The sequence below is a fragment of the Pseudophryne corroboree genome, chromosome 2, assembly GCF_028390025.1.
Source record: "Pseudophryne corroboree isolate aPseCor3 chromosome 2, aPseCor3.hap2, whole genome shotgun sequence".
Taxonomy (NCBI): Eukaryota; Metazoa; Chordata; class Amphibia; order Anura; family Myobatrachidae; genus Pseudophryne; species Pseudophryne corroboree.
The window spans coordinates 16,876,089-16,891,755 of record NC_086445.1 but is presented as its reverse complement, the minus strand read 5'-3'; the positions used below and the strand labels follow the sequence as shown (position 1 = coordinate 16,891,755).

Genomic DNA, 15,667 nt, shown 5'->3' with positions numbered 1-15,667 from the left:
TTGGTTAGTCAGTTCCTGAAAGCTAGCTAGTACTGTGTAAACTTTGTATTTGTTTGTTGCTTACTGCAAATAGGCCTTGGGATTTGGTACTACACTCTGCCAATCCAGACCTAGCAGTAAGACTGGAGTCAGTCGTTTAACTTGCTGGGGTTCTTTTGCTACTCTGTGAACTTAGCAAGTTTGCGGCTGTATTCTCAGACTTGCCTGCCAAAATCCTTTCTCACTGTGCAAGGTGTTCTAGTGTCAGTTTAGTGGCAGTAAGCTGAACCTGTGCACTGCAAGTGAGGACTAGGATTGTGGAGACTCTCCTTGTGTCTATTATTCCATCTCTGACCAAGGAGTTTACTGCCACACCCGTTGGTAACCCTTTAGGGTTTTGCTGTTGCCCTTAGCAACAGCATTTCGGGTTCTCTACGTATTAAAACACAACATCTCGCTTCTTTCCATCTGAGCACTCCTAATACTAGGGAGACACCCAGTTTCTTAGCCTCTGGGCTTCTCTGTTCACTTTGTGTTTATTTTGTTACCCTATCACCTTCTGTGTACGTAATGTCATATTCCCCAGTCTGTCTATGAGTTCATTTGTTTTGCATCCCTCTCCGTTCAGACACCAGTACATTCCTGCAGGCACTGGTGTGCATAACAGGTACTGGGTGACCAGTGCCTTGAAATTAAGTCTACTTGTGAACCACCAGACCCAGAACCTCCTCCTAGTGAGGACTCTGGGAAAATGATGGTTAAGAAGGGTAGAGTCACTTCCAAGAAGGTGACTAGTCAGAATGCTGGATCCTCTAGGAGGGTCTCAACAAGGTTTGTAAAGGAAAAGTGAGCAGGGTCCTGCTTCTATAACCCAAAGAAACATGGATCCCCACCCAAACGATGTGCCACCATTAATGTGGCTTCCGTAGTTTCTGAGCGAGCTTGTTATATGGCTTTTGATTTTTTCAATACAGTTGAGATTAATTTTTTGTTTTTGCAAGAGACCAGAATTAGTAGGTTGGACATCCTCCACAAGGCGAAAAGGGAGTGGAGGCGTGGGCCTGCCTACTGGTCTCTTGCGGCCGAGCCGTACGGTGGGGTGAAAAGAGAAGATTAAATAGAGGCGCTCATTTCATTTTGACACTGTGAAGTTCTAGTTCTAGTTCTTTCACAACCAAAGAGTCAGATGAAGATATAAAATAAATATTTATTATCAAAATAAATCAATATAAAACACACTTTGTTTAGAACAAGCTCATATATAAAATATAATGCGTGATCCCTATCCTCACTGAATTGCCATGTGTATTAAAATTTAAAGCTCACATAAATTACATGTATTGTTTCAACAGACAATGAGAGCAATGATGCAGACTGAATGGCTGATGGCAGTCCAAATGTAGCGACTATTGCAACACTGTTGCCAAGACTGCTGTATAAAGCTGTTTAGCTGTTAAATGAAACACAGTTGCTGAATATGACAACATTTAACAGCTAAACAGCTTTATACAAACAGGGTGTTCTTCGTGAGGATAATGAAGGCATCTTGGGAGTCATTAGATCTTATTACTCCGATCTTTTGTCTGCGCAGCCACTTATCAGAGAAAGGATAGAAACATTTCTGAGGGAAACGCTTGGACTTTCTAATCCAGATGCCTCGATTGAAACCTTGGGTAGGAATGTGACGGCAGAGGAAGTTAAGATGGCAATTGATAAGTTAAATTGTAAGAAATCCCCAGGCCCAGATGGTTTAACATCTGAGTTTTATAAAGTATTTGCAGACCTCTTAATTCCTCGCCTAGTAGAAGTATATAATGAGTGCCTGGGTGAGGGAACCCTCCCTCCTTCTATGAGGATATCTGCCCTCATATTACTGTCCAAGGGGAAAGATCCATCTCGTATTGAGAACTGGGGCCCAAATGCCCTTCTCAATACAGATAGGAAGATTTTGGCAAAGGGTGAACTGTCAAAGTCGAAAAATATTGTACTGCATACATCATGTACTAACCACACACACATGCCCGCTGCGCGTGCACTTGTTCCGCCGTGCGTGCACATATCCGCAATTTGCATATGATCGCTCCCGCGATCCTGCGCGTGGTATGGGTATTTACGGCGGAGTTTGTGAGCGCATAGAGGGTTATCAGAACATTACATATTTAACCCAAATAGTGCACATTGGCCCTCATTCCGAGTTGATCGCTCGGTATTTTTCATCGCATCGCAGTGAAATTCGGCTTAGTACGCATGCGCAATATTCGCACTGCGACTGCGCCAAGTAATTTTACAATGGAGATAGTATTTTTACTCACGGCTTTTTCATTGCTCCGGCGATCGTAATGTGATTGACAGGAAATGGGTGTTACTGGGCGGAAACATGCCGTTTTATGGGCGTGCGGGAAAAAACGCTACCGTTTCCGGAAAAAACGCAGGAGTGGCCGGGGAAACGGGGGAGTGTCTGGGCGAACGCTGGGTGTGTTTGTGACGTCAAAACAGGAACGACAAGCACTGAACTGATCGCACAGGCAGAGTAAGTCTGAAGCTACTCTGAAACTGCTAAGTAGTTAGTAATCGCAATATTGCGAATACATCGGTCGCAATTTTAAGAAGCTAAGATTCACTCCCAGTAGGCGGCGGCTTAGCGTGTGTAACTCTGCTAAAATCGCCTTGCGACCGATCAACTCGGAATGAGGGCCCTTGTACACATAGCCACCCCGCACCACATCAGCAAGTATCAACAGTTTAAATGATTCCAGGACTAAGGGATTCGCCTTTGCATGATAGGAAGGGACAGACTAAGGTTATAAGGTGATGTCTAGTATCCAGCTGTAGGGTATTTTAAGGGTAACATTCCAGTGTTAGTTAGAGAAAGATTGCATGTTCCTGCGTATAGTTATGTGCAGAAGTACAATATAGATATAAACTGTATTTACTGTATATTATGTATGCGGCGGGAATCCAGAGGAGACCACCCACAAGAGCAGCTGGGAAAGACATCGCCCACCTTTTCAAATCAACCTATGACCATGTAAAGATGCATCTCTGTGTCCTATGAACAAAGGGATTACAGTAACCATTGTATTGTTTATGAAAGTTGTGTATAAAAAGCCTGTTGCTGCCTGGCCGGTCAGAAGACTCTGAACGCTATCTACCTGATGAGCGGAGGACTGGTCCAAGTTGCGTAAGCGAATATTCTCACGTATGTACATTGACTGTAGCCATTATTCTGTTGTAGATTTATCTTGTAAACTTTGTAGTGTATAACTTGTATTGTTATCCCCTTTCAAATAATCCACTGTGGCGTTAGAACCCAGCGGTTAACTACAAATCGGTGTTGTGTCCTCATTTCCCTGCTAAGGGTTAAAGCGTATTACATTATTTAACTGTATAAGGTTTAAGAGTGTATTGATAAGGTGTGTACGCACTGCGGGTACTCTATACCGTCAGCGCTGCGTAAGGTTTAAGGTATAACATCATTGGATTGCATTACTAAAAAGGTTTAAAGTTTATCAAGAGTGTGTGCACGCGCTGTGCGTACTTTGTACACCCAGCGCGGCGTTTGTACGCTAAGTACGTACACGGTACGGGACTCTGTGCGCAAATAGTGTACGAAGTGCGTAGCGTGTGTATTAAGTCTAGCGGACGCAGCGGCTCCATGGTAAAAGAGTATTTAGAGGTATAGCTTCATGTTTTAAGGTAATATCGGCATTATCAATTGGGGGCATCGTCCGGTTTTTCCTCATACCCACAGCCTAGCAGGTGATAGCAGACTTTATCTATCAGCAAAGGGCGGACAGGTATCCTACGTAATCCTTTTCCTGGCCGTAGAATACACTGGTAAACCCTATCTCAATTGCTGATAAGATAAGCGCCTGCTCTGCATGGTTTGTAGGGATGCTGGTGGGATCCGTAAGGTAAATACGCAAAGCTATTTTTAAAAAAAAAATCTGTGAATTTCTGTTTGGCGCCAAATGCGCACACAACACACGCATACACCTGTACTTTGTACTTTGTATACCTGCTCGCATTGTTGCCATAAGTAGTGATTATTAGATTCATTTTGACCTGTGCTGAGAAATTTGTTGCTATTTAGTTAAAACATAGACTAGATATTAAAGAAGTAAACGTAAAACACAAATACAGTCTGGCCTAGTTAAACAGGTTTATACAGAAAGATACTGTGTTGTGTTAAGTAAACGATTATAGGTAATATCGCTTACATTTATAGAAGTGTGGGATTTGTACTACTGCGGACGCACGGTATTTGTACACGTGTCTCGGAAAAAGTACGGGACTGCGTACGCAACGTGAAGACATACGCACGGTCGCGTGTTTACGCAACGTGCGTAAAGGTACGGCCGCTAAGTACAAATTACACAATAGCATTGTTTAGTTTAGGCGCGGGACGGTAGCCACGCGATAATAGCACAAATTGCTCAGTGTCCAAGATTTAGTTTAAATAAAACCTTGTTTACTATATTACCTCTGGGGAAAGCTATCAGTCAACAGGAAAGGATATTTTTCTGATCAGAAAACTATAGAGTGTTTGTGTGGGCTGAAAAAGGTGTGAATGTATTGAACCCCGCTTGGTGAACTCGGTGAACTTGGTGAACTCGGTGAAACTCGGTGAACTTGGTGAGCACGGTCTAGGTGAATATGTGCAACGGAGTGTGAAGTTGTTGGTTTCTTGGTATTACACTCCGGCTGTTTTGGAGCACAGTGTGAAGACTCCAGTGATCCTACAACTTATAGATAGCAAGTGTCTATAAGCGGTACGATTGGACCGCACGGTTGTGTGAGCAATACGTGGCGCAACGTGATACGAAGTTTTGCATATTTGTGCGTAAATCTCGTCATCATACGCGTTGTGTAGAGCACATGCAAGCGTGATTTGTGTAAACATTGTCTTTTAGGCAGATATTCACTGGGTACAGTAAGTTACTCCTAAAGGCCCAGGGGATATAGGCCGAAGTAGGGCCTGCATTGGCTACACGTGTCTGCTAAAAGGGGCGGATCCGTGGTACTCGGAGCAGAAGAAGTTAGTGGAAGAACTTTGAGGACTTCCACCGTTACTGTGTTTGGAGCATTTTAGGAAGTTTTCCCATGTTAAAAGGGTCCACAATGGGAGCCAAGTGCACAGCACAGGGACGTTCCTCAGTCAGGGTTCAGACAACAGAATTGAGACCGAGGGGGTCAGCTCGGTTGGTAATGTGGGGGAAGTATGGTCCCCACACTGAGACCTTTTGTGATGAATGGACACGAATGACTGTGGGGGATAAAGCATCATTTCCTGGGATAGGTAGTTTTGAACCAGAGGTATTGCAGAATTTAAGGGTTAGGATATGTCTGATAAAATCCCGAAAACAAAGGGTCAGACACACAACCTGTTTAAATTTATGGCAGCAAGAGGGCGATATGCAGAGGGAACTAGCTCACGCAGCCGGTTCCAAACCTAGCAGGAAACTGATGGCAACCGCACCACCACCACCGTACATTATAGGGGAGAAAGTGGCTACAGACAATGGCATACTGCTATATGATAAAAGTAAAGTTGATAAATGCACTAACGCTAACCCTTGCAAGTTGTATCCCATTTTAAACTTCCCTCAGGACTGTGAACAAGAAGATGAGCCCAGCACGATATCGGCACTCTCTCTAGCAGCCACCATACAGAACACTCAGGTGGGCACGGCCCAACCAGTAAGATCAGTAGTGAAGGCCCCTAGCGGAGGGATAGGTGAGGTTGTGTCCACAGGTAAGTACGGTACTGTACATTATGCAGAGACAATAGCACCTCAGATTGTGGAGCCAACTCAGAATGATGTAATTGAACTAAATCCTGTCAGGGTGATCGCAGTGAGGACTGACGCTCAGGGAATCACTCCCATCAGGAACATTGCCATGCATTGTCCCTGGTCCCGGACCGAATTGAGGACAATTATGTCTGAATTTCCCGATCCCAGAAAGGATCTAGTCGCATGCCAGAGGTTTATTAAAGAATTAGGTAACGCCACCGAACCCACAAACAAAGATTGGCGAACAGTGCTACGGGAATGTTTACCTTCCAATATTGACCCCGTGAAATTAATTACTGATTGTAAATTAGACGCAGAAGTACCTCTCACTGAAGAGTACACTCAGGAGAATGTACGACAGATCAATCTGCAATTAGGAGTATATTTCCCTATTGTTGTCAAATGGAATAAAATCTTTTCCATAAGACAAAAAGAAGGTGAAACGGCATCTGAATATTTCCACCGAGCACTGCAAATTGGCTAGATACACTGGGGTCGAGGACATTAAGGAAAATGTACATCACAGGGAGGTAGCTGTGTCAGTATTAATGGACGGGTTGAAGGAGGCACTGAGAACAAGGGTACAGACCTCTCTACCAAACTGGAGAGGTATCTCGGTGGCTGCATTGAGAGAGTCCGCTGTCGAGCATGATAGGAACATCATTAGGCACAGGAGGGTACAGGGGGAAAGGCTGATGACAGTAAGTATACAGGCTCTTACAGCAAAGCCCCATCAGCCAAAACCCCAGGCCCCTGACTCATGGAGAAAGCCAAGAGTTTGTTATCTGTGTAAATGGGAAGGGCATTATGCCAGCAATTGTAACAGCACACAAAAATTCAGACCCCCTAGACAAGAACACGAGCAAAGTTATGATACACGTAATTGGGATCAGGGATCACATAGGAAAAATTACGCAGGGGAAACAAGGAGGTATCCACCTAGGAGGGACTGGCAGGCCTCCGAAAATTCTCAGTTACCCCCCTCACATATTGTAGCTGCCAGCGCGCTGCGGGAGGGTCACAATATACAATAGGGGTTAGGCCACACCTGTAGTCTGCAGCCAGTAAAATTGATTGCTAGCCTAGGTAGTGAACCTGAGGTCACAGTTGATGTAGCTGGTAGATCATTCCTTGTAGATACAGGGGCGGCCAGGTAAACTCTGTGATTTGTCTTCAAAGTTTCCTCTTCATTTCTTACGTTCACTGACAGGATTATAGTTCAAACGCCACATGCCTATTCGGTCTTTCAGAGCTCTGCCTAAATCCAGTATATCTCACCAGCATAGGGACACCAGTATCAGTGTGCCTGGTCATGCACAAAGGGTGGAGAATGGCAATACTGGTGAAGGTAGACTGTGCATAGATACCGATATACATGATGGTGTGACAGCCTGATGGTGAACGCAAATCTGACAAATTTTCTTTTTATTATTTCCCCTCTCTTCTCACTTCCCAAAGATCACACAACTGATAATACACAACAGTTAAACAGATTTATGTTTCCTACAGAAAGGTTGCTGACTCGGAGAGAACATTGTATCACGGGAGTGTCTGTTCCGGGAAGGTGGAGAGGCAGTACTATTGAGACGGCACCTGAGCGCAGAGAACAACAAGACCAGAGGCGGTTGTCGCACCAGTTTTCTTTTTATTATTTTCCCCATCTCCCACTACCCTCCTTTCCTCCCCCTTCTTGTTTCCTTTCTCTTCCCTAAACAAGATGGACTTACCCCAAGAGACTGCGTTCCGGGTTTTCCTGTTAACCTTGTTGTTGACCAGAACAGTCTGTTTCGGTGAGAGTACCAGAGAGGTCGAGAAAGGATCTGGAATGGGTTCTGATGGCGAGGACGGATTTGTAGAATTCCAAGAGCAACACATCACTCGAGCAAAGGCGAGTATCAGAAAACGATCTGGTAGTCAGGGAACTAGGAGGCACTGTGAAGGGTTATTGGCTGAAGAAAATTGCATTTGTAAGAATAGTGAGAACATAGTCGAGGATGGGTGCATCCAGAGATGTCAGTCCAGCCTTAATATCAACATGGACCGTCATCCATTGAGTGATTACCACTCACCAGTGGGTAAGGTCTTAAACCAGACAGAATGCTGGGTGTGCTCACAAGTACCTCAAGGTCAGAGCAAGTCAGGATTAGTACCGTACCCGTTAGCAATGGATGAGGTACTCGAATTACGGGGTGGGAGACCGGTGGACAAGAAATTTAATATTTCTAGGCCCCCTAGTTTGAAGCTCCACCAGTATCATGTAGATAGATCCTTAGTGTGTTTCAACATTTCCAATTCCCGAAAACCAGGAAATTAGGAGGTGACATGGAATAATCAAACCATGGCATTTTCGCACAGAGCTGATAGAATTACCCGTAGACTCTGAACTTATACGCCAAATCGCCAACAGTGGAAGGTATTTTCGGTATAGGTATGCTCAAGGAAGCAAGACCATGCGGGTTGGAGAAGTATCACCAGGGTACTGTGCGCATATCATACAGCCTGATACTTGTACTGAACAGATGAGAGAACTAGGGATAGGATTTTTCACTTGGAAAGTTTGTAATATGGTAATGTCATATTCTGTCCCATATGTTCTCCCTGATGATGCTTATTTCATATGTGGGAGGAAGGCGTATAAGTGGCTTGCCCCAAACTCAGAGGGATTGTGTTACATTGGAAGAGTGTTGCCAGAGGTCATGACCATAACCCATGATAAGATGAAGACGTTCACCGCAGTGCTCAAGCTCCTTATACTCATACTCATTATGAACACATCGTTAAGAGACACCTCATAGATAGGACAGAGCACGTAGCCTCTGATTTGATCCACGAATCCGCCAGGATTCAATTCCTTCTCGCACTAGATATCACCCGTACTGCCAGAGGAATTATAAATTATAGGTATATCCATGCGCTAGCGAACCTGATAGACAATATCACTGAGATGTATGACGACACCTTCAGGTATACGGGTAGGGAATTGCAAGCTTACAAAACGGAACTGATCCAGCACAGGATGGTCCTCAATTATATTACAGCCGTGACGGGTGGGTACTGTGTCACTTTGGCAACTCAATATGGTGTGAAGTGCTGCACGTATATTACAAACAGCACTGATGACCCAACCGAGATCATCGATCAAAAGATGGACGATATCTTGCAGTTGAAGTGGGAGTTCCGAAGGAGACACAACCTTACCCTGACTGCTGTGAGTAATGAACTGACCGGCTGGGTCTCATGGTTGAAACCACGAAATTGGTTCTCAGGATTAGGAGAGTGGGCTCAAAATGTTATCATGAGTGTAGGAAAGTTTCTCCTTTGTATCCTGGGAGTCGTCATAATTATTGGTTTGATATTTAGGTGTGTTCAAATTCTAACGCGGCGCAAGCGAGGCACAAAATTGATGAGTCTAAGGAGCGGGGGCATTGTTACAGCAGCAGATTTAATTTACGACCCATCCATAGAGACAATGTTATAAGGATTGCAAATGAATTCCATGGCCCGTTTCTTTCACCCGTTTTTCCTGTGTTTCCCCCTCAGCAAAAATACACCCATCCGGAAAAGACTTCGATCAACACCCAAGAATGATTACGAAAATGTTATGTGAATGTGTTTTAGATATGTGTCTTATCTTCAACTCTACAACCTTCAGTTAGTGACACACATAGTCGACAGGTGATATCCACATATATTAGCACTCACATATGTTCCCCCTCCATGTATCATCAACTAAATGTGCACCCCATTTGTTGGAACAAGAAGCTGAAAAGAGCTTGGTAGTGTTTGTTGGCCCACTTACAGACCCTTAATACGGGATGAGAAGGATTTAATGTATACTTCGAAGCTTATTTAGAACATATACGGCACAATGATACATGCCCCTCAGACATGAATTCATACATACATGCTTTTACTATCCCACTAGGTCATACATTTCCCACCTACACCTCTCCTCCTACCACCCAATCATCTGTAGATATTGTATTGTATATTTTTCTGTTTAATGTTTAGAAAGTGGCAGTTATTGCTGACTGCCAAAGGGTGGACTGTCAAAGTCGAAAAATATTGTACTGCATACATCATGTACTAACCACACACACATGCCCGCTGCGCGTGAACTTGTTCCGCCGTGCGTGCACATATCCGCAATTTGCGTATGATCGCTCCCGCGATCCTGCGCGTGGTATGGGTATTTACGGCGGAGTTTGTGAGCGCATAGAGGGTTATCAGAACATTACATATTTAACCCAAATAGTGCACATTGTACACATAGCCCCCCTGCACCACATCAGCAAGTATCAACAGTTTAAATGATTCCAGGACTAAGGGATTCACCTTTGCATGATAGGAAGGGACAGACTAAGGTTATAAGGTGATGTCTAGTATCCAGCTGTAGGGTATTTTAAGGGTAACATTCCGGTGTTGGTTAGAGAAAGATTGCATGTTCCTGCGTATAGTTATGTGCAGAAGTAGAATATAGATATAAACTGTATTTACTGTATATTATGTATGCGGCGGGAATCCAGAGGAGACCACCCACAAGAGCAGCTGGGAAAGACATCGCCCACCTTTTCAAATCAACCTATGACCTCTCCTGTAATGTAAAGATGCATCTCTGTGTCCAATGAACAAAGGGATTACAGTAACCATTGTATTGTTTATGAAAGTTGTGTATAAAAAGCCTGTTGCTGCCTGGCCGGTCAGAAGACTCTGAACGCTATCTACCTGATGAGCGGAGGACTGGTCCAGGTTGCGCAAGCGAATATTCTCACGTATGTACATTGACTGTAGCCATTATTCTGTTGTAGATTTATCTTGTTAGCCTTGTAGTGTATAATTTGTATTGTTATCCCGTTTCAAATAATCCACTGTGGCGTTAGAACCCAGCGGTTAACTACAAATCGGTGTTGTGTCCTCATTTCCCTGCTAGGGTTTAAAGCATATTACATTATTTAACTGTATAAGGTTTAAGAGTGTATTGATAAGGTGTGTATGCACTGCGGGTACTCTATACCGTCAGCGCTGCGTAAGGTTTAAGGTATAACATCATTGGATTGCATTACTAACAAGGTTTAAAGTTTATCAAGAGTGTGTGCGCGCGCTGTGCGTACTTTGTACACCCAGCGCGGCGTTTGTACACTAAGTACGTACACAAAACGGGACTCTGTACGCAAATAGCATACGAAGTGCGTAGCGTGTGTATTAAGTCTAGCGGCCGCAGCGGCTCCATGGTAAAAGAGTATTTAGAGGTATAGCTTTATGGTTTAAGGGAATATCGACATTATCAGTACTTTTCAACAGGTTGTCAGAATTTTCAGAACAACTGCTTTCCCCATCTCAGCACTGTACGGTGAAGGGCCGAAGCACATTTAGTGCTATCCTTGGTGTCCGGGAAGCCATAGAGCGGTGCCGTGCTGAGATATGGGAAAAATACTTGCTGGCATTGGATCAGTCTAAGGCTTTTGACCGAGTAAATCATGAGTACCTATGGGCCCTACTTGAAAGGTATGGTTTTCCAGTCAGGGTGGTGAATTGGCTCAGAATAATATACAGTCAGGCCGAGAGCTTCCCGCTTGTTAATGGTTGGGTGGGTCCTACTTTTGAGGTGAGCTCTGGAGTTCGTCAGGGCTGTCCTCTGAGCCCCCTACTGTATATATTCGCGATTGACCCCGTCATAAGAAGGGTAGAGAACGGTACGGTGGGAGGGGTGCAGCTGAGCCCAGAGTTCCCTTTTAAGGTAGTGGCTTACGCAGATGATGTCACAGTGGTTCTGTCATCGGTGGCAGAGGCACATGACGTTGCAGAGCTCATCTGTGAATACTCTGTAGCCTCGTGCTCTAGGGTAAACCAAGAGAAGTGTGAAGCTTTCTGGATGGGGGAAGAGGGGAAAGAATTTTCCCTTCCGGACAGCCTCCCCCGGGCCAGTCCTCAGATAAAGATTCTAGGTATTTGTTTTGACCATGATGATTATGTCACTCTAAATTGAGTGAGGTGTCTGGAGAATGCTGCCAAGAAAGTGGAGTGCTGGAAGAGATGTAAATTCTCTTTCAGGGAAAGGGTGGACTTGTGCAAAACTTACCTGATCCCATTATTTTTATATGTCAGCTATGTGTGCTTTTTGCATCAGTCTTTATGGGTCAGATTGAACGCCTTCTTTTTCCTTTTATTTTGGGGAAACACGATGAATCTAATCAAGAGAGGTATTACTTACAAGTCGAGGAAAGACGGGGGACTGGCATGATCAACCCTGTAGTCTTTTTTGTTACGACCTTTTTAAAACTTAACCTTGGGAGTTTATTGTTAGAAACTCCTCCTCGATGGGTAAGTGGTTTTGAGGTCTGGGTGTCCCCCTTCCTCAAACTTTGGTTAGGTGGTGGCCAAGTAAAGAATCCTCAAATTCAGAAAGGGTATCTTCCGATCTACGTTGTCCAGAGCTTGAAGGTGACAAAGCGTTGGGGTCTAGAAGTGGGTGAAGTCAAAAGCCTTTCCAGGAAGGAGTTGGTGGAGAGGATTTTGCGAACCCATTTTCATGTTCCGCTGTTACTAAGGGATTGCCCAAGTGATGTCGCTTCTGCTGGATTAGCTCTCATAAATTCAGAGAGGATGCCGTTGAAGTTTAGAGACATTGCTTGGCTTTCTTTCCATGGGAAGCTTTACGTAAAGGGGAACATGATGTGGAGAAATACCAATGATCGTGGTTGTCCACGGGAGGAATGTCTAGGGGAGGTGGAGACAATGGACCATTTCTTGATCAAGTGCCCCTTTAATGAAACAGTTTACAAGAGAGTTTCAGGAGCTTTGGGTATCCCGTGTCTTTTGGGGCTTAGTTACCCAGAGTGGGCTTATGGAGCATTCAAAAGATATGGTGTATTTAATTTGGCCACGATTTATTTAGTCAGTTTAGCAGTTAGATATCACACATGGATGGCACGGTGTCAGGTTTCCTATGAAATAAAATCCTTCCTTGTGAAGTGGTGGTGGATTTAATTCTGCACGAGGTGGAAAGGATGATGGTTCTAGACAGGAAACGGGTAGATGCTGTCAGGTGGTCCAATTGGTGGGGCCATCTGAAACCCCCTTTAGTGGGTGGCCGAAATCATTTTTCAAAGTCTGGCTGGTACTTTTTCTATCCTTCCACATCCCGTAGATTTTTGTGATTATGATTATTTTAAGGAACAGGTTTTGCATAGGTCTAAAAAGCTTTGTTCAGTTTTCCTTTACAAAATGTGTAAATAGGATAATAATATGAAGTTGTATGTTGTTGTTGTTGTTGTTGTTGTTGTTGTTGATGTTGTTTTTTTGTGTACATATTTCTTTACTTTGATATGTCTTGGTATATTGCGGATTGCATTTAGTTTATGTTGTATTATGTATCATGATGTGATATATTATTTATATATTTATTAATTTATTTAATTTATTTATTGTATTATATTGTATTATATTGTAAATATTGTAATATAAGTTGCAAGTTCAATAAATGGGAGCATTCCCTCTCAGCTCTGGGCCCCATAGCAGCTGTACTCCCTGCACCTATGGTAGCTACGCCCTGTATATAACACATGTAACTGTGACAGGGAAGGTGGTCCTCTCAGCTCTGGGCCCCATAGCAGCTGCACTCCCTGCACCTATGGTAGCTACACCCTGTATATAACACATGTAACTGTGACAGGGAAGGTGGCCACTCTCAGCTCTGGGCCCCATAGCAGCTGCACTCCCTGCACCTATGGTAGCTACACCCTGTATATAACACATGTAACTGTGACAGGGAAGGTGGCCCCTCTCAGCTCTGGCCCCATAGCAGCTGCACTGCCTGCACCTATGGTAGCTACACCCTGTATATGACACATGTAACTGTGACAGGGAAGGTGGCCACTCTCATCTCTGGGCCCCATAGCAGCTGCACTCCCTGCACCTATGGTAGCTACACCCTGTATATATAACACATGTAACTGTGACAGGGAAGGTGGCCCCTCTCAGCTCTGGCCCCATAGCAGCTGCACTGCCTGCACCTATGGTAGCTACACCCTGTGAATAACACATGTAACTGTGACAGGGAAGGTGGCCCCTCTCCGCTCTGGGCCCATAGCAGCTGCACTCCCTGCACCTATGGTAGCTACACCCTGTATATAACACATGTAACTGTGACAGGGAAGGTGGCTCCTCTCAGCTCTGGGCCCCATAGCAGCTGCACTCCCTGCACCTATGGTAGCTACACCCTGTATATAACACATGTAACTGTGACAGGGAAGGTGGCCCCTCTGAGCTCTGGCCCCATAGCATCTGCCCTCCCTGCACCTATGGTAGCTACACCCTGTATATAACACATGTAACTGTGACAGGGAAGGTGGCCCCTCTCAGCTCTGGGCTGCACTCCCTGCACCTATGGTAGCTACACCCTGTATATAACACATGTAACTGTGACAGGGAAGGTGGCCCCTCTCAGCTCTGGGCTGCACTCCCTGCACCTATGGTAGCTATGCCCTTGGACATACGGATATCCTTACTAAGAACTAAGTTTCAAAAAGAGTGAGATTACCTAAAGGATAAAAAGGGCAGACTAGATTTGCCAAGTGGTTCTTATCTGCCGTCACATTCTATGTTTCCATGTTTCTATGACAGTATGATGGTATACAGTAGCAGCAAGCCACGCCGTGTGTTGTAGACGCCAAACTATTACTACTCTGCTGGGGCGTTCTGTTTTTACTCCTGTATAGGACTTCGACTCTGCTTGGATTCTCCCTGCCATAACCTTGTCCTGGACCCCCACCTGCACAGATCCAATATACTAGATACTGATCTTCCTTCATTTCCATAGCTCCGCTATATTACTTGGGTCTGAGCACTCCGACACCTCTATTAGGCTGTACCTGACCTGGAGACTCTCCCACGTCACCTTTCTGTCTCCTTTCCTGTGGCAGCATCAGAGATTAGAATAAGCCCCTACTCTTATGTGTTAAACCATGGGGGCAACTGAGTAAGAGAGCACTGATCTAATTCCAATCATCCTGACTTCCGCTTTCACGCTAAGTTCCGGTTCTGAGTCAGATGCAGTGGGGATGTGGAACAATTTCCTTCTTCTGCGCTTATGTCCGCGTCGCACTATGCATCTATCCAGAGTCCGTTTGCGCAGAAGCACAGTTGCAATGGTTGGGAGATCAAGGAACGTAGACTCCCACCGAATCCATCGCAGCTGTCCGCAACTGAGTACACTTTCGCAACAGTGGACACAGATCATGCAAACTACCTTTTAGAAGCCCAGCATCTCCTGACCATCTCTGTCTGCTTCCCCCACCCCTTCCGTCGCTAATACCTATACAACGTTCATGAACTTGACTTGAGATTTCTTTGTTACTCAGTCACACTGTCCTTTATTACATTTCAAGATGCTGACATACCCAGGATTCTAACCCATGGCCTGTGGCATTGCAGTCAGTCAATCTATTCATTGAACTATCTGCCCTTGTATAGAAAGATAGAGAATTCTACCTATTTGAGGCTTACCTTGTTCTTTGTGATAAAATGATCTATGTAGTGTGTGGCTGCAGGGGATTGGATGTGTGGCTGCACAAAACATAGATCTGCTCAGTTGCAATGCTGATTATTTTGCAGGATGAAATAGCTCAGTGAGCAGGGTGTTTGACTGGAATGCAGCAGCTTATGGGTTTGAATCCTGGGTAAGGCAGTATATTGAAACGTGTTATTTAATAAAGGGTTTTGTAACTGAAGAACAACAAGCTCTTGGGTTGAGCGCATGGATGCGGTATAGAGAGGATTTGTAGTGTTCTATAAAAGTGTGTGTGTTTAAAATATAAAATGTGGATATAGCATGGGGTTTCTCTTGGAACAATTTTGTCATGCTCCTTCCCCACGAGTCGTGTGCCTTAATTACC

The 15,667-nt window shown here is 44.6% G+C and overlaps 1 protein-coding gene across 1 annotated transcript in view; it reads right to left on the bottom strand.

The window, feature by feature from the left end:
* The window catches only part of LOC134993276 (protein sel-1 homolog 3-like), a 161,582-nt gene that overhangs the window by 57,052 nt on the left and 88,863 nt on the right, over positions 1-15,667 (bottom strand). The window lies entirely within an intron of this gene.